The sequence below is a fragment of the Bacillus rossius genome, chromosome 1 (assembly GCF_032445375.1).
Source record: "Bacillus rossius redtenbacheri isolate Brsri chromosome 1, Brsri_v3, whole genome shotgun sequence".
In the NCBI taxonomy this organism is placed as follows: Eukaryota; Metazoa; Arthropoda; class Insecta; order Phasmatodea; family Bacillidae; genus Bacillus; species Bacillus rossius.
Window position 1 is genome coordinate 261,344,875 of NC_086330.1, and position 25,496 is coordinate 261,370,370.

Genomic DNA, 25,496 nt, shown 5'->3' on the forward strand with positions numbered 1-25,496 from the left:
ATCTATGCTAACCTAACCTAATCCATGCCAATCTATGCTAATCCATGTCAATCTATGCCAATCCGTATGCCAATCTATGCTAATTCGTATACCAATCTATGCTAACCTGTATGCCAATCTATGCTAATCCGTATGCCAATCTATGCTAATCCATATGTTAATCCATGCTATCCATTTGCCATTTTGTATTTCTAGTAATTTCCACCAACTTCGAATCGTGACGTCACCGTTGCAATTTTCGTTACGGTCGCCATCTTGAAAATCCGCAATTTTTTATGTTAGAAAATCGGGAAAATTTTTAAAAATCATTTAAAAAATTAAATAATCGAATTAAATAAAAATCTTAAAAACCACTGTTGCAGTTATTGTTACGGTCGACATCTTGGATTATATAAATGTTGCATATTTCGTTACACCCGCCATCTTGGTTGAGTACCATATCATTCTTACACTTTTCGTTAAGACCGCCATATTGGGTCCTATTAATGTTACAATTATCGTTATGGTCGCCATCTTTAAATTTAGACGCCATCTTGAAAATCTTTATTTATTATCCGATTTTAATGAAAAAAAAGTTCAAAATTCATCAAAAAATTAACTTAATAGAATTCTGTTTATATCGATTCCCGTCCTTGATTCGAAACCGGCGAGGGCAAAAAATATAAAATCAACAGATCCTTCCTCCACAGAAGCCACCTTCAGACTGACCTACCTCCACCAATAACAAGGTATTTACCATCAGCTGGTATGACATCACCACACCTTTGACCTTGACCTTTGACCTTAACCTTGAAATTTGACCTTGACCTTGAAATTTGACCTTGACCTTGAAATTTAACCTTAACCTTGAAATTTGACCTCGACATTGATCTTTGACTTTGACCTTGATGTCCATCACGGATCCGTCATTTTATGTTCAGTACATGCTAGTGGTCATTGCCACCATCATGTTTTCGTCTGCTGGAGGTCACCATATTGTGTGTACTTGTCTTACCATCATGCAAATTCTATTCTAACATGCTACAGTGCAGTAATAATTTATTATTGCTGAGGTGCCCACCATCTTGAAATTTGACCGCCATGTTGAAATCATGTAATTATTTAGTTAGAAATGCGGGAAAAATTCCAATAGTCTCCGAAAAAATCAATTATTAATTTACAAATTGAATCGATGGATCCATGTCCACGGTTCGATTCTTGACCAGTGACAGTTGTAACAAATTTTAAATAAATTTTAAATTCTTTTTTCCGTTACCTTTCGCGGAGTTTATTAATCATAAGTCAATATACCTAACCAAAGAATTAATACAGTGACGATAAGCCTATCATGAAAGTCTAATTTTTGAATAATCTGAATAACCTATAAGCCGTTCATGTACAAAACCGCACATAAAGAACAATTGTCTTCAGTCCATGAGACCGAGTCATGTCATTATCAGACGTATAGGCTAGTCATTTCAGGACCACATGACCTTCGTCGTTAGCTAATTATATTCAATTAATCCATCGTGACATTTTTATACATTCTAAAGGAGCAAGTAACCTTGAAAAATATTTTAGTAACACCAAGAGGTGATAAACTAGTAAATATTCAATCACTACATTTTGTACTACGCGCAATCAACAAAAAGGAAGCACCATCAACGAAAAGACAGCACCACCAACGAAAAGGCAGCTCCGCCAACGAAAAGGCAGCACATTTGGAAGCAACGACAACGAAAAGGCAGCAAAGACAGCAGCGACAACGAAAAGACAGAACATTTGGAAGCACCGACAACGAAAAGGCACCACATTTTGGAAGCACCGACCACGAAAAGTCAGCACCGCCAACGAAAAGGCAGCTCATTTGGAAGCACCGCTTTCGAAAAGACAGCACATTTGGAAGCACCGTCAACGAAAAGGCACGGACCGCAAGACCGGGCCATGAACAATGTCAGTCATATAGTCCATGAACACAGTACACACAGAAAAACGAAATGTACACCCAGTACACACAGGAAAACGTAATTTACACACAGGAAAACGGAATATACACACAGTACACACAGGAAAACGGAATGAACACACAGTACACACAGGAAAACGGAATGTACACACAGTAAACACAAGAAAACGGAATGTACACACAGTAAACACAAGAAAACGGAATGTACACACAGTACACACAGAAAACGGAACGTACACACAGTACACACAGGAAACGGTACGTACACACAGTACACACAAGAAACGGAACGTACACACAGTACACACAGGAAACGGAACGTATACACACAGTACACACAGGAAACGGAACGTACACACAGTACACACAGGAAACGGAACGTACACACAGTACACACAGGAAACGGAACGTATACACACAGTACACACAGGAAACGGAACGTACACACAGTACACACAGGAAACGGAACGTACACACAGTACACACAGGAAACTAAACGTACACACAGTACACACAGGAAACGGAACGTATACACACAGTACACACAGGAAACGGAACGTACACACAGTACACACAGGAAACGGAACGTACACACAGTACACACAGGAAACTAAACGTACACACAGTACACACAGGAAACGAAACGTATACACAGTACACACAGGAAACTAAACGTACACACAGTACACACAGGAAACGAAACGTATACACAGTACACACAGGAAACGGAACGTACACACAGTACACACAGGAAACAGAACGTACACACAGTACACACAGGAAACGAAACGTACACACAGTACACACTGGAAACGTATACACACAGTACACACAGGAAACGGAATGATCACACATACAGTAGCGGAAACACACAGGCTTAGTTGGAAATCAGAATACAAGAAATAAAAACATTAAATTTTTACTTTCAATATTTAATTACTTCTCAACATTACACAAATACAAGTAAAAGAAGCCATTATTGTATGTAGCCTGCTTTCCTCAGTTCTTTGAGTATGAAGGATATTTCTTTGATGCACGAATAGTTTCCTTCACAAAGCGAGCCATGTAGAAGTCTTAGCCGGTCAACCATTATGTTTGGATCTTTCCATGATGTGTAATCAATCTCTTCTACCACCATCTTACTTGCTTGTTTATTATAAATACTGTCAATATCACAATCATCCCAGTGATCATAATAAGCATTATCAGATTTATTTATTATAACACGACGTTTCCAACGTTTCGGTCTCAGGACATCGCCACATTCTTCGATCTTGTCAGCTCTAGGTGCTTCATCACAGTCTATACCTTTGTCAACAGCCTCAGAGTCACTGTAACAATCACTGTAGAAGACATCCTCTTCACCCAGATTACCGTATGAATTCGCTATCGATGATGTCGAAGTGTCTTCATCGTCTTCATGCTTCCTTTTTAGGAGTCCATCATTTTTACAAAGAATGGAGGATCTACTGAATATAGGCTTGAATGTATTCTCACTTTTCACGGTGTTGATACTGCCATTAGTTTCAGTATTCCCGAAGCCATTAGCATCCTTCAATTTATGTTCTTTCTCACGATCGGGTGAGCTAATACCATCACGCTCAGGACAAGGAAAATTATTGTCGTAATGCAGATCACTCTTCTTTAGTCTAGTGGATCCATCAGTGTCCTCTATGCCGTAAGTAGTCTTGACTTTACATGTTCTACCATGTCTTTTTAAGCTGTCAATTCGTGTTAACAACCTGCTACAACGATTACAGCTTAACATGTTGCGTAGTGGGTTTCTAGCACAATCATTCTTCCCATGACGTCTAGCATTCCTTCTCATGGCAAAATCCTTGCCACAGTAACTACAGCGGCTTCCTTCCGATTCAGCTGCAGATAACAAACCACGATCCATGGTAGCTTCTGTGACTAATGCCAGATGCAAACTAAGAGTTTTAAATTAGATCCAATACTTAAATAGAAATTTTTTCATATTTCATCAGCGAGAGTTAATTTATCTCATACAAAAGTACTTGCTGCAACTAGTTCTGCTTTTCAACAACTGATGACGTCACGTATTGCTTGCAGGTAAATAATATTTAGTTCTTTAATGCAGGATGCGGGATGCTCACTAACGATCGCAAAAGAAAGATGGCTTCGCTAGACTCCAAGGAAAAGGAAGTTCGTCTTGCATGTTGGTGCTCCACAGATGTCTCATGGAGTAATATTAATTTGACTGAGTAATGATATTTTTTAATTCCACCTGATAAAAATATTGCAAGTTTTGATTTAGTAGCAGAAATTATCGAATTAAATGTAACTCCAAATAAAATGACATGTCTCATTAAGAGTAAAACTCCTTCATGGAGAGATCGGTTTCTCAGAATAGTCAGATACACTTGAAGAAACCACAGGAATGATTGCAAGAACACGGGAAAAACCATCAAAATATTGATAAGAATAATCAGGAGCACACGGAGAAAAACCATCATAATATTGACAAGAATTATCGGGAGCACACGGAGAAAAACCATCATAATATTGACAAGAATTATCGGGAGCACACGGAGAAAACCGACATAATATTGACAAAAATTATCGGGAGCACACGGAGAAAACCACCACACATTTTCTTGGATATCATTAAATTTAAAAAAAAAATTAAAAATAAAAATAAATTAATAAAAAATTTAAAACAAAAAAAATCTACAAAAAAATACACAAAATTCTGGCTTGTACTAAAACTCTATCATTGATGAGCAAAGATAGAGTTTTAGTACAAGCCAGAATTTTGTGTATTTTTTTGTAGATTTTTTTTGTTTTAAATTTTTTATTAATTTATTTTTATTTTTAATTTTTTTTTTAAATTTAATGATATCCAAGAAAATGTGTGGTGGTTTTCTCCGTGTGCTCCCGATAATTTTTGTCAATATTATGTCGGTTTTCTCCGTGTGCTCCCGATAATTCTTGTCAATATTATGATGGTTTTTCTCCGTGTGCTCCCGATAATTCTTGTCAATATTATGATGGTTTTTCTCCGTGTGCTCCTGATTATTCTTATCAATATTTTGATGGTTTTTCCCGTGTTCTTGCAATCATTCCTGTGGTTTCTTCAAGTGTATCTGACTATTCTGAGAAACCGATCTCTCCATGAAGGAGTTTTACTCTTAATGAGACATGTCATTTTATTTGGAGTTACATTTAATTCGATAATTTCTGCTACTAAATCAAAACTTGCAATATTTTTATCAGGTGGAATTAAAAAATATCATTACTCAGTAAAATTAATATTACTCCATGAGACATCTGTGGAGCACCAACATGCAAGACGAACTTCCTTTTCCTTGGAGTCTAGCGAAGCCATCTTTCTTTTGCGATCGTTAGTGAGCATCCCGCATCCTGCATTAAAGAACTAAATATTATTTACCTGCAAGCAATACGTGACGTCATCAGTTGTTGAAAAGCAGAACTAGTTGCAGCAAGTACTTTTGTATGAGATAAATTAACTCTCGCTGATGAAATATGAAAAAATTTCTATTTAAGTATTGGATCTAATTTAAAACTCTTAGTTTGCATCTGGCATTAGTCACAGAAGCTACCATGGATCGTGGTTTGTTATCTGCAGCTGAATCGGAAGGAAGCCGCTGTAGTTACTGTGGCAAGGATTTTGCCATGAGAAGGAATGCTAGACGTCATGGGAAGAATGATTGTGCTAGAAACCCACTACGCAACATGTTAAGCTGTAATCGTTGTAGCAGGTTGTTAACACGAATTGACAGCTTAAAAAGACATGGTAGAACATGTAAAGTCAAGACTACTTACGGCATAGAGGACACTGATGGATCCACTAGACTAAAGAAGAGTGATCTGCATTACGACAATAATTTTCCTTGTCCTGAGCGTGATGGTATTAGCTCACCCGATCGTGAGAAAGAACATAAATTGAAGGATGCTAATGGCTTCGGGAATACTGAAACTAATGGCAGTATCAACACCGTGAAAAGTGAGAATACATTCAAGCCTATATTCAGTAGATCCTCCATTCTTTGTAAAAATGATGGACTCCTAAAAAGGAAGCATGAAGACGATGAAGACACTTCGACATCATCGATAGCGAATTCATACGGTAATCTGGGTGAAGAGGATGTCTTCTACAGTGATTGTTACAGTGACTCTGAGGCTGTTGACAAAGGTATAGACTGTGATGAAGCACCTAGAGCTGACAAGATCGAAGAATGTGGCGATGTCCTGAGACCGAAACGTTGGAAACGTCGTGTTATAATAAATAAATCTGATAATGCTTATTATGATCACTGGGATGATTGTGATATTGACAGTATTTATAATAAACAAGCAAGTAAGATGGTGGTAGAAGAGATTGATTACACATCATGGAAAGATCCAAACATAATGGTTGACCGGCTAAGACTTCTACATGGCTCGCTTTGTGAAGGAAACTATTCGTGCATCAAAGAAATATCCTTCATACTCAAAGAACTGAGGAAAGCAGGCTACATACAATAATGGCTTCTTTTACTTGTATTTGTGTAATGTTGAGAAGTAATTAAATATTGAAAGTAAAAATTTAATGTTTTTATTTCTTGTATTCTGATTTCCAACTAAGCCTGTGTGTTTCCGCTACTGTATGTGTGATCATTCCGTTTCCTGTGTGTACTGTGTGTATACGTTTCCAGTGTGTACTGTGTGTACGTTTCGTTTCCTGTGTGTACTGTGTGTACGTTCTGTTTCCTGTGTGTACTGTGTGTACGTTCCGTTTCCTGTGTGTACTGTGTATACGTTTCGTTTCCTGTGTGTACTGTGTGTACGTTTAGTTTCCTGTGTGTACTGTGTATACGTTTCGTTTCCTGTGTGTACTGTGTGTACGTTTAGTTTCCTGTGTGTACTGTGTGTACGTTCCGTTTCCTGTGTGTACTGTGTGTACGTTCCGTTTCCTGTGTGTACTGTGTGTATACGTTCCGTTTCCTGTGTGTACTGTGTGTACGTTTAGTTTCCTGTGTGTACTGTGTGTACGTTCCGTTTCCTGTGTGTACTGTGTGTACGTTCCGTTTCCTGTGTGTACTGTGTGTATACGTTCCGTTTCCTGTGTGTACTGTGTGTACGTTCCGTTTCCTGTGTGTACTGTGTGTACGTTCCGTTTCCTGTGTGTACTGTGTGTATACGTTCCGTTTCCTGTGTGTACTGTGTGTACGTTCCGTTTCTTGTGTGTACTGTGTGTACGTACCGTTTCCTGTGTGTACTGTGTGTACGTTCCGTTTTCTGTGTGTACTGTGTGTACATTCCGTTTTCTTGTGTTTACTGTGTGTACATTCCGTTTTCTTGTGTTTACTGTGTGTACATTCCGTTTTCCTGTGTGTACTGTGTGTTCATTCCGTTTTCCTGTGTGTACTGTGTGTATATTCCGTTTTCCTGTGTGTAAATTACGTTTTCCTGTGTGTACTGGGTGTACATTTCGTTTTTCTGTGTGTACTGTGTTCATGGACTATATGACTGACATTGTTCATGGCCCGGTCTTGCGGTCCGTGCCTTTTCGTTGACGGTGCTTCCAAATGTGCTGTCTTTTCGAAAGCGGTGCTTCCAAATGAGCTGCCTTTTCGTTGGCGGTGCTGACTTTTCGTGGTCGGTGCTTCCAAAATGTGGTGCCTTTTCGTTGTCGGTGCTTCCAAATGTTCTGTCTTTTCGTTGTCGCTGCTGTCTTTGCTGCCTTTTCGTTGTCGTTGCTTCCAAATGTGCTGCCTTTTCGTTGGCGGAGCTGCCTTTTCGTTGGTGGTGCTGTCTTTTCGTTGATGGTGCTTCCTTTTTGTTGATTGCGCGTAGTACAAAATGTAGTGATTGAATATTTACTAGTTTATCACCTCTTGGTGTTACTAAAATATTTTTCAAGGTTACTTGCTCCTTTAGAATGTATAAAAATGTCACGATGGATTAATTGAATATAATTAGCTAACGACGAAGGTCATGTGGTCCTGAAATGACTAGCCTATACGTCTGATAATGACATGACTCGGTCTCATGGACTGAAGACAATTGTTCTTTATGTGCGGTTTTGTACATGAACGGCTTATAGGTTATTCAGATTATTCAAAAATTAGACTTTCATGATAGGCTTATCGTCACTGTATTAATTCTTTGGTTAGGTATATTGACTTATGATTAATAAACTCCGCGAAAGGTAACGGAAAAAAGAATTTAAAATTTATTTAAAATTTGTTACAACTGTCACTGGTCAAGAATCGAACCGTGGACATGGATCCATCGATTCAATTTGTAAATTAATAATTGATTTTTTCGGAGACTATTGGAATTTTTCCCGCATTTCTAACTAAATAATTACATGATTTCAACATGGCGGTCAAATTTCAAGATGGTGGGCACCTCAGCAATAATAAATTATTACTGCACTGTAGCATGTTAGAATAGAATTTGCATGATGGTAAGACAAGTACACACAATATGGTGACCTCCAGCAGACGAAAACATGATGGTGGCAATGACCACTAGCATGTACTGAACATAAAATGACGGATCCGTGATGGACATCAAGGTCAAAGTCAAAGATCAATGTCGAGGTCAAATTTCAAGGTTAAGGTTAAATTTCAAGGTCAAGGTCAAATTTCAAGGTCAAGGTCAAATTTCAAGGTTAAGGTCAAAGGTCAAGGTCAAAGGTGTGGTGATGTCATACCAGCTGATGGTAAATACCTTGTTATTGGTGGAGGTAGGTCAGTCTGAAGGTGGCTTCTGTGGAGGAAGGATCTGTTGATTTTATATTTTTTGCCCTCGCCGGTTTCGAATCAAGGACGGGAATCGATATAAACAGAATTCTATTAAGTTAATTTTTTGATGAATTTTGAACTTTTTTTTCATTAAAATCGGATAATAAATAAAGATTTTCAAGATGGCGTCTAAATTTAAAGATGGCGACCATAACGATAATTGTAACATTAATAGGACCCAATATGGCGGTCTTAACGAAAAGTGTAAGAATGATATGGTACTCAACCAAGATGGCGGGTGTAACGAAATATGCAACATTTATATAATCCAAGATGTCGACCGTAACAATAACTGCAACAGTGGTTTTTAAGATTTTTATTTAATTCGATTATTTAATTTTTTAAATGATTTTTAAAAATTTTCCCGATTTTCTAACATAAAAAATTGCGGATTTTCAAGATGGCGACCGTAACGAAAATTGCAACGGTGACGTCACGATTCGAAGTTGGTGGAAATTACTAGAAATACAAAATGGCAAATGGATAGCATGGATTAACATATGGATTAGATTGGCATACAGGTTAGCATAGATTGGTATACGAATTAGCATAGATTGGCATACGGATTGGCATAGATTGACATGGATTAGCATAGATTGGCATGGATTAGGTTAGGTTAGCATAGATTAGCATATGGATTAGGTTAGGTTAGGTTAGCATAGATTAGCATATGGATTAGCATAGATTGGCATGGATTAGGTTAGGTTAGCATAGATTAGCATATTGATTAGGTTAGGTTAGGTTAGGTTAGCATAGATTAGCATATGGATTAGGTTAGGTTAGGTTAGGTTAGCATAGATTATCATATGGATTAGCATAGATTGGCATGGATTAGGTTAGGTTAGCATAGCTTAGCATATGGATTAGGTTAGGTTAGGTTAGGTTAGCATAGATTAGCATATGGATTAGGTTAGGTTAGTTTAGTTTAGTTTAGTTTAGTTTAGGTTAGGTTAGGTTAGGTTAGGTTAGGTTAGGTTAGGTTAGGTTAGGTTAGGTTAGGTTTAGTTTAGTTTAGTTTAGTTTAGTTTAGTTTAGTTTAGGTTAGGTTAGGTTAGGTTAGCATAGATTAGCATATGGATTAGGTTAGGTTAGTTTAGTTTAGTTTAGTTTAGGTTAGGTTAGGTTAGGTTTGCATAGATTAGCATATGGATTAGGTTAGGTTAGGTTAGGTTAGGTTAGCATAGATTAGCATATGGATTAGGTTAGGTTAGGTTAGGTTAGGTTTAGTTTAGTTTAGTTTAGTTTAGGTTAGGTTAGGTTAGGTTAGGTTAGCATATATTAGCATATGGATTAGGTTAGGTTAGGTTAGTTTAGGTTAGGTTATGTTAGGTTAGGTTAGGTTAGGCTAGGTTAGCATAGATTAGCATATGGATTAGGTTAGGTGTAGTTAGTTTAGTTTAGTTTATTTTAGGTTAGGTTAGGTTAGCATAGATTAGCATATGGATTAGGTTAGGTGAGGTTAGTTTAGGTTAGGTTAGGTTAGGTTAGGCGTGCGAAGGAAGTACCTACGGGCTCCGACCAACAGCGCTTCTCTGCTGTGAAGTATTAGGAGATCAGAACTTGAGAGGAGGTAGTAATAAAAACTTGCCGGTGCCGTTGCGCGTCGTGGAAGTAGAGCGCGCCAAAACACACGGTTGCCTGGCCGTATGTATCCGGCGTTCATAACACGTGTAGAAGTAGGCTTATATTCGTTACCTCCTGGCTGTTTATTACCGCCTAATACTTTTCATAGCGAGACGTCCTGGCGAGCTGGTCTGTCCGTCGTAACGGGACATTTTTTCGTGCGTACATGGCTGATGAACGTAACGGGACATTTTTTCGTGCGTACATGGCTGATGAACGTAACGGGACACTTTTTCGTGCGTGTATGGCCGGCGGAAGTGACGTAATCCAACATGGGTGATGAAGCGAAGCCTTAAGGTGTCTGGATCGGATCCCCGGATCCCCCACCACCCACCGGTGCCCTCATACATACTATATACATCTACTTTCCTATAGTCTGGAACAGTAGGTGCTGCCACCATCTGGATCTTCGCTACCATCAGATTCTTCGATAGCGATAGTAGGTCTTCCATTAAGGTTTGGTTAAACGATGGTAAAAATGCCATCGAGTTCACAAGAATAAGCAGTTACGGGACTTTTATGTCAGACAAATCAAACTAGATGATCTGCACACCACCATAACCAGTAACAAACTAAGGAACCTGCCTCCAGGACCACAATTATATACTCGCTGCGACTGGTATAATACATGAGCCAAAACAACAACCATTTTCATTAATACTAGAGTTAAAACAACCCACATTTTCATTTGTTTATTAAATATATATTTATTGTGTATGAATTTTAGATTGATCTATCAGAGTCTAGCAGTGAGTCCCACAGTGATAAAAACAGCACACTTTATGTATGCTTGAAATATGTTTTTTATGCTAACTACAGGAGCTAAGTTATTGAACCATTAAATATTCAGTTCTGGTTAATGTTTTGAATGCGAGCAATCCATGAAAATTCATTCCACATTAAACAAAGAAGACACACACTCATTATCTAGGGCACACATTCAACAAAAAGGACACACATGAGAGACACATTCAGCAAAAAAAAAAAAAAAAAAAAAAAAAAAAAAAAAAAAAAAAAAAAAAAAAAAAATGGATACATATTCAACCAAAAAAAAAAATAATTGGATACACATTAAACAAAAAACACAATATGACATATTCGTCATGTAGGACGCACAGTTGGGCACACTTTTGTCATCTAGGACACTACGAAAGTTGCTTTGAAATACTAAAGTGAGCCAGTATTTGTTCGGTTTGCATGAACGACAACTTGAATGGCCGCTGCCCACATCAACGTGAGACAATGCTTATTTGCTCCCTTATTACAGGGAAGTGGAGGTTAGCAACTTTTCAGGTGAGATACTGGACTCTCGTTCGAGAGGACCAGGGTTCGAATACCTCTGATCATCGGTGGCAGTCCTAGACTTTGCGCGGCTCTGGGCCATTTACACTTGCGAGGCCCTAACGTTTGAAAGAGAGAGGGTGTTATGCAAAAGCCACTAGATAAAAGGGGTTTCTCATACCACCAACACCATCAGAAAATTTTAAAATAATATACTCTTTAAAACAACATTTCTAAGCCAACCTGAAACTTAAAATCTGACTGTTTTTGCTTGTTTACTTTGATCAATTTATATTCTTAATTTATTATACTCGGGTTAGCTTTATTAATGCTAACGATGAAATTCCAGTGATATTGCGTCATTTTACCTTAATTGAAATCGAAAGGTCTTGACCAACACTTTAAATAACATGCTAATGTGGGTATGTGGTAAAAGGAAGACAGAAAACCTAGGAAGATACCACTGGAAAGGGCTGGAACTGCCCTGCAGGTCTACAGTAGTGTCAGCGGCGCCTGTCTCCCTCCAGCTGCTTACAAGCACTGTTCACTCTGGCAGAAGGATATGTACCTATATCATTGGTGGCACCATCAAAACTGAGATAAGCTATGTGAGGCAGACCAGCGATCTATGAAGTTGCGTATTTGTGTCTGCGGATTTTGTACTTTTGATTAGTTAACTGTTTTGTTGTCACTACGGAATATTTGGTGGACAAAATTATTAAAAATAAGTTTTCATGATTTCGTACTATAAAAATTATGCGATAGCAACGGTGTCATTAAGATCTTTGATTTACTATGATTTCCCGGAGTCCTCAGGTAAATGTTGTATGGCCACTAACTGTTGCTCGTGGCCGATTTTCTCCCCAAAATACTTGTTGCGGGCTTGTTTCTCACCGTTTCTCAAGGATGGCTTTTCAGAGGAGCTGTAGTAAAAACGATAGGATTTGGTTGCAAAACATTAAGGAGATATTAAAAAAAACTTATGGCCCTAAATGGAGACAATTATTAATTTCATACAACTTTTGATGAAAGAAAAGTTTAACACACAATTTGATTATTTAAATAAACATAAATATATCCAAAAAATATGTCAGCGAGTCTGCCAGTACTCGCCAGAGAGGTGTAATATCTAACCTCGATAATAAGCAAATTCATGTGTTCTCATGTTGCAAATACACTTATAATACGAAACTGGGACACAAAATTTAACGAAGAATTTTTAAAAATAATGCAGAGCGTGATAAATATACGCAAATGGTTTTCTCAGCTATATTTCTAAACGTGGATCACGTAGTTTCCGCACTGTGCCGCTAGAACTTGCTGCCGGAACAGCTACGTCGACTATTGAATTATTTGTCTAGCGCACCGAAATTTTAAACTACATCGTAATGAAACGGCTCCGATAAATGCTAAAAATACTTGAACCAGACTTTGGACCTGAATTTATAATATGAATTTTATCAAAATACGGCCCAACTTGTTAATATTTATTAATCAGTTAATAATATATAGTTTCCCTTTTGTCTTTGTGAACTTTGGTGCGTGGCATCCGCAACAGATGACAGCACCGTGGTTGTTACAAATATCCGTTCATTGACTTCGTCACATTCACGAAATTACTCTCACTAAATGCTTTACACCGAGAGCTAAGATATTACACACCAATAAAGAAATTAATAAAATTCGGGCTCGGGAGTGGCCATCACACTTACGCTCCCCCCCCCCCCCCCCAACCCACTTCCTTCCCATACCCTTTGGAGCTGCGCTTGTCGTTTCTAACGATCTCGTATGGACGGGTCTCTAAGCCGAAAGAAAAATAATGACTAACACGTCATAACCACAGTGTTCTTTGTCCTTGCTGGCATTGTCCGAGTTGAGCCAACTGTCGATCACAATGGACACCAGGAGACGCGGAACGAATGAACGATGCAGTGGAAGCTAGTGTGGAATGCGCAGTGTGCCACCACCTTCGGCCAGCACGCGCGCTGAATTTACTGGAGCGGGGAGGAGGACAGCTGCGACCGGCGCGCGTACGGGTGATTCTGCACCCAAGCCCGTTCTACGGATCTCCCTGAACAGAGTTTCCGCAATGGCACACGGTCGGACACGAACCCTTACGGACTAGCTCGGTAATGCTGAGCTCTTCCGGTTACGTTCCTCCGTGCGACCAATAGAAGCCGAGTATTTGGCTGCGGTGGTAGACATGTTTGTCTATGTTCTAAATACCTTAAACATTGTTTCAAACTAACTATTAAATTATTTAGCTACGGGAAGATCACTAGAAGACCTGAATTTAGTGCTACAATATCTCCACAACTATTGTCATCTATCATTCCCGAAACTTGCCAAGCCAAATAGAACACCTTAGAGGAATACATTAAGGGGCCCGCCTCGTCAGAGATGTATGTGTGTTAGTGAGGCGGGGTGATAAGTGTGACGCTCGCTGGTGCTTCTAGCGCGGTATCGCCTCTAAGCGCAAGGCTCTGAACTGGCGCGCAGTCTTCTCGACGTCACAGGATAACTGTGAAATTTGAGCGGCAACAGTAACATTATATGGCCGAGAAATGAAGAAAAATTTGTAATGCAAGTCTCTTAAGTGCTTTCAAGAATCTGTACTGGTTGTTTTACGCCAAAAAATTACTCTGAAAACATGCGTTTTAGCCGTTTTAACACTTCTAAAAATACAGTTTAAAAACTTAATCCGAAATCAAAAGTACTTTTCGGCCCTTTGCGAACTCTTAAATGCTTTTCGTAAGCAGACCCCACTCGTATATCTTGATTAGTTTTGAAATCGCGTTGTTTTCCCTGAAGCTCTGCAAACCGTGTGTGTGTCCAGGTAGGCGGACCCCTTAAGGTAATGATATACAGTAACATCTATTCCAGAATGATAACGACATAATAAAGTAATATAAATTACGTTAAGTTTTTACTGGTGCGGTATTATGAACAAATTACCCATATATTATTATTTGATATAATGTATTATAAAAACTAAGTTAATACATAAATACTACAGCTAAAATATAATTAAGTACACAATTACATTGATACGTATGTGTTATTAAATCAGATAATATGAAATTTGTTCAATAGTTACCACAACTGAATTAAGAAATAAATGCAAAGGGTTCAAAGTTATTAATTAAATTAATAATAACGGAATGGTTGGTTATTCACTTTGGGGTTTGTATCGTTAAATGGTTTTTGTGCTGCTGCTGTTCCATGGGATGGAGTCATCATAGATGAAGTAGGCGAAGGAGTTGATGAATACAGGTACTGACTTAAGAGGGAAAGGTGGTGGAAAGTGCTGGGGAAAACTATTAATATGATGGGGATTTAAATTAATACAAGTTTTATCAATCAAACAAACACGTTTCCCGTAAAATATTAGTTCTTCCATCAACTTTTGGGTTACGTCTTGTTTATTGGTATTTAGTTCCTTCAACTGCAAACCTAAAGACTCGCCGATGACCTCCCACTTATCTTTGGAAGCTAGCAAAGCATGAGCCGTGTTCACTAGGCTCTCTTAATTTTTTGAAAATAAAGTTTGAAGCCTTTTATGTTGCTGCTAAGGAGTTATATGAGTTGAAGTCGGTGTGAAAGCTTCCCTTTCACCTGGCTCAACAGTTCCCTGAAACATATAATTATTATCAGTCAGGAAAATAGACCATTAGATTAAGCTGAGGATGGGCTGTGGTTTGCCATTTTTAAAGGGCTTGGTAAAAATATTAAGCTACAAATTCATTTTAAATTCATAAATAATATTAGGATAATGATTTGTGATTACGAGAGAAATATTGACACTTTGTTATTTTTCAAACTTTTACGTATTTAATTTCAGATTCCTTCGTATGAAATTGGGTGGAAAGAAATAAAATGAGAATTCGCAAACAGGTGTAACTTCAGTCATGCAATTGGCGCTGCAGAGGAAGCATGTTGCGATCGTAAAGCCAACAATAAGCGGAAGCTGTACTACAATTTCAAGAAATTTTTCATTAAAATACTTTACTCTAAGTGCAAGCAGTCACTAATGGGCGTGTTTCGAACGCAGCAGTAATCCAAAACACTGTCCCGACGGTCGGGCTGTAGTGTCGGAGCGTGTGTAGGGCCCTATAGGCATCATGGACTTTGAATACGCAATGCGTATAGCCTAAGTACAGGCGCTTGGTAGGGGAAGGGATGGTAAGATGACGAATTTAAGGTTCATACTTTATAGCCTTTGGGATGCACAAAGATTTTATATCTCTATAGAATATGCAAGTATAATTATCCCGCTTGTAAATTTTAATGGTTCAAACAGCATAGTGTAAGAATTTTAAAAAGCAAAAATAATTTTATAAAATTATGCATATTCGTCATCTTACCCGCATTCGTCATCTTACCCGCACAGGTGGGTAAGATGACGAACCAGTGAGGGCAAGATGACGAATGTGATTTTAATGCAGAAAACAATATTTATTTCACAAAATACATTTATATATTAACTAAAAACAGTTCAAATACTCACAAAAATATATATTGAAGTAGGCATGACTTGTAAACTGAAAATAAAATGGTTGGACTTATAACTTTTAGTGTTACATATTCATTCGTGAAATTTTTCTAATCAAAATACATATACAATTTAAATATTTGATAACTATAATTATCATAATGAATAAGAAAACAAAAATGTATAGGCACTTACAAAAATTATTTACAAAAATCACATTCCCATGCTCGAACTTAAGCAAACGCTCTATCCCAACCAGTACACTGTGCATGAGCCCAGTCTTTACATATAGAACATTGATACCACAGTTCTTTCTTCCCACTCTCCCCACTCAGAATACAGTCTCTCTCCTCATAAAGTTCTTTTTCATCTTCTGTTTCCATGTAGACAACACTTTCATTGTCTTTGGTCTCCGAGTCATTCTTTTGGCTGGCTAGTTTCTTTGCTTTTGCTGATAATTTGTTCCTTGGAGCTCTCTTGTTTTGTTTTTTCGTTTCAAGACGATCATTTTTCTTCCTTGCAGTTTCTTCTTTACTGGCTTTTATTTCTTCTAATACTCGCTTTACTGGTGAACTGGATATTACCAATGAAGGGAGCTTCCTGCGTTTACGCTTAGTCTTAAGGTCAACAACAGGGAGAATAGGCAATGAATAGCTACAGCTTGGTTGGGAGATGGCTTCTGATATGTCTGGAGTATGCAATGTGTCTTCTGTAGCAGGTGTTGTTAGAACTGGTTGGTTAGATGTGGATGATGATTTTGCTTCAGTAGATTGGGAGGAAAGTTTTTGTTGCTTAGTCACTGGTGAATCCTCTACTACTACAGCAGCCACTCCTGGTAAATCCTCTGCTACTATAGCAGCCACGCCTGGCGAATCCTCTGGTGCTACACCAGCCACCACTGGCGTGTCCTGTAGTTCTACAGTAGTGCTGATCGATGTGGCTGGTTTATCAGCCATGAATAGAGACTTGTCTGTAGTGTTTGAAGCTATAAAATCTTCATCTGTATAGATGTTATCGTTAAAAGGCTCGATCCCTGTTGCTCTGAACCCATTCACAGCCACCTCTACAGAGGCAACTTTGCTGTATGTTGAGCAAAACAACGATGCAACGTCTTTGATGGTTATAATAGTTCCAGGCCGAGAAACCATAAAATTTTAACATGCCTTCGAATAAGCTGTTTAGAGGGGACCAAAAACTGATATATCTAGAGGCTGCAATATGTATGTAGTAAAGTTGATTGCCTCTAGGGAAATGTGTGAAGTGTGGTTGTCCATTAATAATAGTAATGGGCTGGTACTGCTAGGATTTGTGTGCTTCACAAAGAGTTCTAGATATTTTACAAAAATATCAGAGGTCATCCAGCCACTCTCATGAGCAATTCCAACTGATCCAGGAGGTGTTCCATCCAAGAAAAAAGGTTGCATTCTCACTCGAGGGAAAATAAATAGCGGGGGAACAAAATTTCCAGTGGCATTCATACAACAAACAGCGGTAACATTTTGCCCTCTCTCACCTGACGAGAGTTTCACGACTCGGCGAATACCCAATGGTGACAGAACTTTCGGTGTTTTCGTGGGTTCTGATCCCGACATTGTAAATTTGGGAATCCTGGAAACCTTTTTCCAGTCGCAACTCCTTCAAAACAGAAAAAAAATAAGTCCACATTTACCTTATTGAATGCAGCCAGTCTGGTGGTAGATGTGGCTTCTGGCTTCCTCAAGGTTATATTGCACTGTGCTATAAACCTACATATAAAGTCTTTCTCCGCTGCTTTTTTTTGTTTGCTGAACCGGTGGTCAATTTCAAGTCCTTCAGCAAAATTAAAGGCAATTCGAGAAAACTCATCTTTTGTCAGTCCGAATGCTCTTTTGTTTATATCAACTACATATGTTTTCAACTGTGCTAGCTGTTCAGGCGAAAACGTATTTTTGAATCTTCCTGCATTCTCAGGAAACCCATGCAAAAATTAATGTAATGAAAACCATTAGTTTTAAAAATAAACACAAACCTACAGATTCTACCAAAAGTTTAAGACCGCCATCGCTTTTCACATAGTACGTCTTTCGACTGATACTTTTGATGCAATTAGCATCTGATATTTTCTTATTTTTTATTGTGTAAAAGTACACATTTTGGTGAAAAAACAGTTGAAATATTCCGATTATTTATTTAGTTACAATTTCTTTAAGAAAATAGAATAAGCAAAATACAGAACATTTTTTACCTAATATAATATTTTACAACCAATTGTAATGGCTGTACGCAGTTATTGATTTTACACAACATGCATAACACTCTAAGGAAACTATAGCATAATTGGTGGCAATGAGCCAATCGCGAAAGTTACTTTTTTGGCCGATTAATCACTTATGTCTAAATAAAAAAATAACAAATATGTTCCTATCAAAAGTTTAAGACCACCTGATCAGGTAAGAAAATATATACTTTTACAATGTTTTTCTACATTGATGCCACTGTAATTATAAAATAAGGGAATATATAACACTATTATTATTGAAGTTTTTATTAATCTATGACACCTCATGCAGCTTTAAATTATTCTTGTAGGCATACTGCGGACGAGTTTCTGGCAATATTCTACGGAAATCTCTGACCAAATAGTTGCAGTCATGATTCTGAGTTCGTGTAAGTTGTTTGGTCGTGACTGTGCTAGTTTAGCTCCAATAGGTATAACTCCAGGGTTTTCCGGGCTTCGTGCTGGCCATTTCAACAGTTTGATGTCATTCTCCTCGAACCACTGCATTGTTAGGCGGGACCGGTGACAAGGAGAATTGTCTTGCTGAAACACGAAATAACCTCCATGAAGTTTGTGTGCAGAAGGCAGCATGGCATCCTTCATCGTTTCAATGTATTCTTTGGAATCCATAGAACCGTCAGTAAACCGAATGAAGCCTGTCCCTTGCATGGATTGCAGTCCCACACCATGATCGAACCACCGCCCTGTTGCACGGCGGAAGAGAGGCACTCGGGAAGAAACTTCTCAGTACGTGTACGACCTACACGAATGCGGCGGCGTGAATAGAGTTCGAAGCGGTACTACTCATCGCTGAACAACACTTTTCCCCATCTCTCCATTCCCCAATTTTTCTTCTGGCGGCACCAAATCCGTCTGTTTTTCCTGGACACAGCTGTTTGAAGCGGTTTTCCTATTGCCATAGAATGCAGTCCCTGCTCTCGCAATCGACGAGATAGCTACTGTCATTGCTGACACCTTCTTACCACATATCTCTTGTAGTCGTTTTCTCAGTACTGGCACAGATGCATTCCGACTTTGTTTGGCGAGTCTTGCAAGTTCACGGTTGTCTCTAGGTGACGTTGCCTTCGGTCTACCACTACGAGGTCGATCGTGCACCTCACCACTATGTGAAAAGCGATGGCGGTCTTAAACTTTTGGTAGAAACTGTATATGTTAGTACTACTATTGACAGTATAATCACTCACCGTTTCTTTGTACTCTTTAATATATCTTCTCAATGTTGGCTCTGGTATACCGAACTGATTTACTGCTGAATTCACACTTTTTCCATTTTTTTACCAATTCAATGGCTATTTTCATGCTATCTTTCGACCAGCATTGTCTGTCTGTCTTTCATTTGTAGTCACGTACCATTTCACTGCAGTGTACACCTGTAATAGAATAGAAAAAAACACAATAATTTATGAACAAAAAAATTTATGTAGAGTGGGGCAAGAAGACGAATTCGTCATCTTGCCCCTTTCCTCAATTCTTCATCTTGCCCCACATAGCCATGTTTGATTTTTATAAAAAAAATCACACAAAAATATTTTTCAACAATAAACACAGGTTGCATGCATATATGTTTTCTAAATATAAAAAAAAATATAGGTGTTAATAATTACTAACCTTGCTAATCTCAATCATTTTCTTGCGACAAAATCTTACATCGGCTGCTCACAAAACAAACTTTTCGTTCCTTAGATCCAAAGGTTTTAGTCAATGGAGTGCTACTACACATTTCACAAAGCGACCAGTATGGCTCTCTTTCGCACCTACCACTGTGCTGCTATCTGTTGTCTGGAAGGAGAAACTTGAGATTCGTCACCTTACCCGCTTCGTCATCTTACCCTCCCTTCCCCTAAACAGCTCTGAAAAAGATTTAAGCATTCTGCGTATTCGAGTAGAAAAATGATGGCTACCGTGTTTTGGGAGGAAGAGGGCATCATTTTGGTTGATTTCATAAAACATGGGTCAACAATTACAGGAAAAAAAAAAATACAAAATTATGATTGTCAACTGGTTTAATTTCCAGACGGTAAACTTCTATGCAGAGGGGTTAAATAATGCTGGTGCATCATTGCGAAAAGTATTTGGAGCTGAATGGTGTTTATATGAAAATGTGAAATATGAAGTAAACTAAACCTGCCAATAAAAAACTTTTTCTCACGAGTATTCAATTTTTGATTACCTACCAAACGAGCCTTAATTCAATAATATCCCTCGTACTAACTATATTTTTATTGGTTAATGCCAAGCCAATGGATTTGTCATACGAAAAACAAATAAATGAGACTTTAACAGTCTCGTAGTGTGAGCATGGGTTACAGTTCTGGCTAGGCGAAGTTTTGTGATTTGCATCTACGGTATCTACAAACACGCGACAATCTCGCTGGTCCTATCAGCATACAAAATAGAAAACAATTTCTTTTTATAAACACATCCATAAATATGAACTAAGAAACAGTTTAATAGTAAAACATTATCAATTTAATGTTTTATGTTATTTATGTTGTGAAACGTTATCTTAACATAAGTACTATGCGTATCGTATGGCGCAGTTAATATCTAGCACAGCAATAGGCCTACGTAACGACTTTGTTTGTGTGCACGAAGCTCGTAATCAGTACAACTGCAAAAATGCCAATCTATATAAATAAACATGTAAATGTTCGTTCGTTCAAAATCTTAAACTTATAAAAGTTCTGCACCGATTGCTTTGATATTTTAACACTCGTTGAATTCGAATTCATGCGTGTTTTTATATACATATTTCACACCTGTAACAAATAAAAAACACAGATAAAAATATAGGTAGGTAAAAAAAAATGATTGTATGTGTGTTCATCTTCTGCTTTGTAAATATATAATTAGGAAGATACAGACATAGAGAGAGGTATATAGAGATAGAGAGAAATATGTATATATATATAGAGCGAGGGATATATATTATATGTAGATAGGGGATTGATTGAGATATAGATATAAACAGATACATAGAGAATCGAGAGAGATAGGGTGATATTGTTATATATATATATATATATATATATATATATATATATATATATATATATATATATATATATGTGTGTGTGTGTGTATATAGAGAAAGAGCGCTATATATATGTATACACACACACGTGTATATATATATAAATAAATGTATTGAGATTTATAGAGAGTAATATATAGAGAGATAGAATGATGCTTTTTATGTGTGTACCTACTTCAAACAAATTACAAAACAATTGAAGGAGGAATTATAATGCATGCCGGGCACTAGCTCGTAAAAAATAAAATATTTAGGCAACACACAGTGACCAAAGTAAACATAATCGACATACATGGGCACCAAATACACATGAGAAATTAATGATATACTGTAAATTACTAACTAAGAAATAGCAACCACATATTTTAGTTAATTACAGGAATATATGTTTAGTAAGTGTACTTAAATTATCTTATCACTGATAACTGCAATCAGTGGCGGACACAGAAATTTTTTTTTGTGGGGAGAGGGGTTTTTGAGAAAAAATTGAAATTTTAAAAATAATATTAAAAAAAAACCTAACTTTACTATTGGCATTAACATAATAGCAGATGGTCCTACAGTTGTAGCCGTAGGTGCCGTGACTTCTCAAACAGTAACATGTGTACTGTCTTCACTGATTTTCTGCAAATTTGTTAATAGATTTACCCCTGACTGCAATAAAAAAAACTAATAAATTAATGTAATAATGCTTTGGTTAAATGACGTTGGCTGATATGGGAACGATTGACTGAGCTCTGAAATGTTACATAAAAAACAGCTAGTAGCATTAATATATTTTTTGGACTTGATTTTAGATTATGTTTTCATGCGCACGTTATCGCATATCGCTTGAAAAATCATTCTGGTACTTGCCAGTGCTGGTAGTATCTTGCGAGTAAAGAGCAATAATTAATTAGCCAGTTTTGCCAGTAATCCTGGTAAAAATCGTTAATTGCCATCGCTTGCTGAAAACATACAAATATTAGCCAGTAGCCAGGCACGTCTATTCAGTGGCCAGTAACTCATGTCCAGCAGGTGGCCAGCCACATCCAGTTGGTAGCCAAATGCATCCAGTAGGTGGTCAAACACATCCAGTCAGTAGCTAAGAGGTATTTTTCTTCGATACTCACCGAACATTTTAAACGGTTCATGTACAAAATTATACGCACAGGTCAAGCGTCTTCGAACCACGAGGCCAGGTCATGAACAATGTAAGGTGTATAGGCCAAGCGTCTCCGAACCAAGAGGTGCTATTCGCTGCCTGGCTACGCTATTAGCATCAAATGTTAAAACCATTCATTTAGAGCTTTATTGGTCCATTTGCGTATAATTTTAAATAAATTTAATTCAGTGAGCGTAGTTAATACTGGGACCACCAATTTCTTCCAACCAAACACGTTCGACAATTCTGTGACGCCATCGCTGTAAAAATGATGGACTTGACTGACTTCCCGATTAGAATTTTTTTGTATTACCATAGCGTCATGGGCGTGGTGTTATGTTCGAATCTTGGTGTAACTGTTGCACTTGTAATAAAACCATTGTTACGATCTATAATGTGTGGAGAACTGGGTTCGCAAGGGGTAGCCCAACTAAGTTTTATTACAGTTTTATTTATTACTCATATTTACATTAATAATAAATAAGTGTACTTAAAAATCTCTGAACACAAATCACTGGCACTTAAAAATGTTTATTCTCAAATCACCCAATGTCTGTCAAGTTACGCTGTTCACACTCCTCGCTGGAGCTAGGCTCAACAGTGGTTCACCCCTTACCTCGCGCATGTCCTCACACACAGTCTAGCGCCACTCAGTTGCGGCACTCTCACGATCCAGACGAACCCGTTTGGGGGGGGGGGGGGTGATTCTTCATCCTCTTTGCCGATGTCGCACTTCTCTTTGCTCGGAATCAGCTCGGAACTCCCGTGGAGGCCAACGTCACTGCTTTAATACTTGAGGCGCCCTTCTCGAACCGACGAGAGCGGCAATGACGAGTCGCGTCATCCCGAGCCGACCCGACGTCCGAACAATCCAGAAGGGCGGTGTTCATTCTCACTCCTCCGCGCGGCGGCCCGCGGTTACCAAGGCCGTTCAGCTATAGATAACAGCGCCCAGGCAGGATGATGCGCGGGGTGCGGAGGGGGGAGTGAGTGTAGCAATGACCCTTGTGATTCGGCCAGGCACTCGTGGCATGCCTTACGTCAGTGTACGGCACGTGACCTGGTGCGTGACGTCAGTGGCCGTGCAGGCCCGCCAGTCAGCTTCGAACCTGGCATCGCGGTCGGGTCTCTGGCGTTCGTAACATTGTTATTCTAGTTTTTGAGGTATTATTTTTAAATTTATTTTGGGAAATGTAGTAAATATGGTCACATATGTTCTGAATAAAAATTCAATTAGATCAAACAAAATTGTCTCAAACAAGTCAGTTTGAACCAAATGGTAAACATTGGTGGTTGTCTTATATGGGCTGCGCGTGTAATGGCAAAAAATGTTTGTGCTAGTGATGGTCGAATCCGAATTTTCTCGAATCCAATTATATAATTTGAATCCCTATTATTATCTCGAATACACCTCTTGTATCCGCATTTAGGTCTCAAGGATCAACAATAACAAAAAAAGATCTAAAACAAATTAGTTATAGTGTTGAAACATTCAACCTTTTAAATTTTTGTTTCACAAAATAAGATTCCAGAATCAATTCATATTGTATTTTTTATATAGGCCTAATTACACGATAAAAGTACCCAGTCTTGGGGAATGCTGGTAGCTATGAAGAAAAATAATGACCTAGCAAACTTCAGAGGTAATATATGTTGAAAATTTACTTCATTTCCTATGATATTTTTCCTCTAATCTTTTTCCTCGCATATCGAATCCTTCGAATACTAAGGATTGATGGTATTTGAGGATTCGATGATATGATTGGCCCATCCATAGTTTGTACCTAGTTGTTTTGTTTCAGCTTGTTGCGCGATTAAAATGGCATGTTCACAATCATGAGATGATTTATGTCGCATCGCGTCCTGCACGTCGCGTCTGTCGCACAGTTGTGATTGCAGCATAACACTCGAAGAATTTGTTTCAAGTGAAACTTCTTTACCACCCGGTGGGGCGAATCGAGGCGATGTCTGGAACACTTTGAGGGCATTTCAAGTGCAACGTTCAGGAGTGAGGCGCTCGATGTCATGTTTCGCATACTTGCGCACTTGTAGACTTGCACACATTCTTGTAAATCCCGTTCAGTCTGTTTGTGCCTGATGACGTCAGTTCCCGAACCACCGCAGCTATTTTGTCTTAGGAATCCTGCTGTATCATCGTGTTTTCCCGCTGTGTTGTCCAGGATTATTGTCTTTGTGTATTCACTGTTCTTGTTGCTACAGTCTAGTCGTTGTCAGCCCACTGTCTATGCTGAGAGAGTTTCCTGGCCAACTCCTTCCACGAAATTCTCTGTTAACTTTTGCCATAGACTAATTTTGGTTTGTTTTCTGTGTGTTTGTGTATTCATCTCTTTGTCAGTTCTTCAGATTTCTCTATGATACAGTGCAAACAAGCAATGACGAATGTAAAAAAATAATGTGAACGAGTCTTCCAGTACTCGCCAGGGATCTGTAACATCTAGCTTCGGTAATAAGCAAATTAATGTGTTCTTATATTGCAAATATACTTATAATATGAAACTCGGAGAGTAGATTTATCGTAGAATGCTTTAAAATAATGCCGAGCGTGATAAATATAAGCATTTTTTTCTAAACTACATTTATGGACACGAATCACACGTAGTTTCCGCACCCGTCGTTAGAATTCGTTAACGGAGCAGCTACATAGTCTATCGAATCATTTCATCTACAGGACGAGATTTTAAACTATGAAATGAAACTGCTCCGATAAAAGCGAAAAAGATTTAAAAAAATATTAAACCCCGAATTTGAACCTGATTTTGGACATATAATTATATTAAAATACTGCCCAATTTGTTAAAATTAATTAAACAGTTAATACTACAAAGTTTCCCTTTACCTTTGTGAACTTTGGTTCACGCCATACGCCACAAATGGCCGCACCTTGTTCGTTACATATTTCCGT

At 38.2% G+C, this 25,496-nt stretch overlaps 1 protein-coding gene across 1 annotated transcript in view; it reads left to right on the plus strand.

The window, feature by feature from the left end:
* The window catches only part of LOC134527293 (CLIP domain-containing serine protease B4-like), a 69,716-nt gene that overhangs the window by 10,283 nt on the left and 33,937 nt on the right, over positions 1-25,496 (plus strand). The window lies entirely within an intron of this gene.